This window comes from Tachyglossus aculeatus, unplaced genomic scaffold (genome assembly GCF_015852505.1).
Source record: "Tachyglossus aculeatus isolate mTacAcu1 unplaced genomic scaffold, mTacAcu1.pri scaffold_138_arrow_ctg1, whole genome shotgun sequence".
NCBI classification, from domain to species: Eukaryota; Metazoa; Chordata; class Mammalia; order Monotremata; family Tachyglossidae; genus Tachyglossus; species Tachyglossus aculeatus.
In genome coordinates this window covers 47,451-50,326 of record NW_024044865.1, presented here as the reverse complement: position 1 = coordinate 50,326, position 2,876 = coordinate 47,451, and the positions used below count along the sequence as shown (strand labels likewise).

The 2,876-nt window shown below is 41.6% G+C and overlaps 1 pseudogene; it reads left to right on the top strand.

The window, feature by feature from the left end:
- The first annotated feature begins 1,553 nt into the window (after window positions 1-1,553).
- Window positions 1,554-2,609, top strand: LOC119923043 (annotated as a pseudogene).
- Window positions 2,610-2,876: the final 267 nt, after the last annotated feature.

Below are 2,876 nucleotides of genomic sequence, written 5' to 3'. Positions count from 1 at the left end.
TAGCACTCCAGGCACTCAATAAATATCACTGATTGATTGATTGATTGATAATAGAACAAGAAAGAGCATTCAATATCCTTAATTCAATAATTAACCCCTTATTTTGAGAATAAAAAGTAGAGAGATTGTAGTTTTATGGATTATGAGCATTATCAGGAATCTTTGTGACCATTTGCTTCCTCTCTCCAATAGAGCCCCTTACCTATAAGGAAGTATCTCTGGAGTGGAATCACAGAAAAAGGATTGTCTGAAAGAGGAACGTTTAGTTGTCTAACTTGTGCCATTGGAGGCATTCACAGCGAGAGGAGGGAATAAACTTAACCTGACAGTACGTATACCTTGTCTACTAAAAAGAGACAACACTTTTCTAAAGCAAACAATTCAGCAAGACGATTCGTGGCTTAGTGGAAAGAGCACGGGCTTGGGAGTCAGAAGTCGTGGATTCTAATCCTGGCTCCGCTACTTGTCAGCTGTGCGACTTTGGGCAAGTCACTTAACTTCTCTGTGCCTCAGTTACCTCATTTGTAAAATGGGGATGAAGACTGTGAGCCCCACGTAGGACATCCTGATTACCTTGTATCTACTCCAGCACTTAGAACAATGCTTGGCACATAGTAAGAGCTTAACAAATGCATTATTAGTATTATTATTGCGATCATCCCTAAGTAAAGCAAAACGGCTTCTGTTGGGAGCTCCAGTGTGCTGTGAAATTCATCAGTCAATCAATCACATTTACTGAGCACTTAAGGTGTGCAGAACACTCATGATGATGATGATGATGATGATGGTAGTCGTTATGTGCTTACTATGTGTCAAGCACTGTTCTAAACGCTGGGGTAGATACAAGGTAATTAGGTTGTCCTACATGGGGCTCACAGTCTTCATCCCCATTTTACAGGTGGGGGAACTGAGACACAGAGTACTTAATCGATTTGCCCAAGGTCACACAGCTGACAGGTGGTGGAGCCGGGATTAGAACCTACGACCTCTGACTCCCAAGCCCGTGCTCTTTCCACTAGGCCCCGCTGCTCCTCAAGCACTGTACTAAGTAATTAGGAAAATACAACAAATTTGGTAGACATGTTTCCTGCTCATAATGAGCTTACCATCAAGAGGGGGAGACAAACATTAATTATAAATAAATAAATTACAGGTAGGTACATAAATTCTGTGGGACTGAGGGAGGTGTGACTAAAGGGTGAAAATCCAAGTGAAATGCTACCAGTGGTACTAATCATGCTGGTTGACAAGCTCTGAACTAAGTGGAAAGAATACTGGATTCAGCATATCGAAACAGTCTCTGCAGCACTCTGCAGAGAGTGAGCACTCAGTAAATACCATTGATTGATTGTTACTTGGCTTGATTTTTCTTTCTGTCAAATGGGACCAAGGTGTTTCAAGAATGAGTGAAATGTTAGATAATATAAATTAAGTACCTTGGGTTCCATGGAAAAAAAATGGTGCTAAAGAAATTCAATTATCTTTATCTTTTCAAGTAAACCAGTTCTCTGCTGTGCATGCTCACCGGTCTGATCATCACCAACACTGAATTGATGGAAAAAAGGAAAAATGTGACCGAATTACTTCTCTTGGGACTTACCCGGAATCCAGAGTTGCAGAAACTTTTATTTGTTTTGTTTCTAATCATTTACCTGGTAACTCTTTTGGGAAACCTGCTTGTGGTTATAACCATCAAGGCCAGTCAGAACCTCAGCTCCCCTATGTACTACTTCCTCTGGTACTTATCTTTCATAGGTGCTTTCTACTCCTCTTTCACTGCTCCCAAAATGATTGTAGACAGCCTGTCTGCTAGAAAAGTCATATCCTATGATGGCTGTATGGTCTAGCTCTTTCTATCACACTTCTTTGGAAGGACTAGACTGTAAACCCATCGTTGGGTAGGGACCGTTTCTATATGTTGCCGACTTGTACTTCACAAGCACTTAGTACAGTGCTCTGCACACAGTAGTGCTCAATAAATATGTTTGAATGAATGAATGACAGAGGTCATCCTTCTCATTGTGATGGCCTTTGATCATTACATGGCCATCTGCAAACCCTTGCACTATTTGATCATCATGAACCGGCAGGTGTGTGTCCTACTGGTGGGGGTAGCCTGGGTATTGGGCTTCTTTCATTCAATAATTCAGATTCCCATTCTATTCCGGCTGCCCTTCTGTGATCCCAATGTCATTGGTCCTTTTTTCTGTGACATGTACCCTTTGTTGGAACTCGCCTGCACAAACACCTACGTCGTGGGCCTGTCGGTGGCTATCAACGGTGGCCTGATCTGCACTGTCTGTTTCCTCATGTTGGTCGTCTCCTACACGGTCATCTTGAACTCTCTAAAAAGTTATAGTTCAGAGGGAAGGTGCAAAGCCCTCTCCACCTGTGGCTCTCACGTCAAGGTTGTCATGCTGTTCTTTGTTCCCTGTATCTTCACCTACATGAGGCCTGCCTCCACCTTCCCCATGGACAACACAGTGGCCATATTCTATGTTTTCAGTACTCCCATGTTATACCCCTAGATCTGCAGTGTGAGAAATGAGGAGGTGAAAAATGCCATGAGGAAGATATGGAGCCAAATAATGACTTCAGGAGATAAGTGAATCACTTTCTGAGAATTACGTCGGTTTTTTTTTTTCAGTGGGAGAAGGAAGAAACCAGTGGATTCTTCAAATGCTTTAAGGAAAATCACTTTGGCATAATCTCTTCTACAAGAACCATACTTGAAGGTTTTAATGTATTTTGAATTGTCGGAACAATGAATGCCATTTCCTGTACATGTTTAAGTCTTCCTTCTCATTATACACATTAATTAAAAAACTCCTTTTAGTACATTCTAATGGTAATTGGAATCCTCTTAAGGGAAGAAT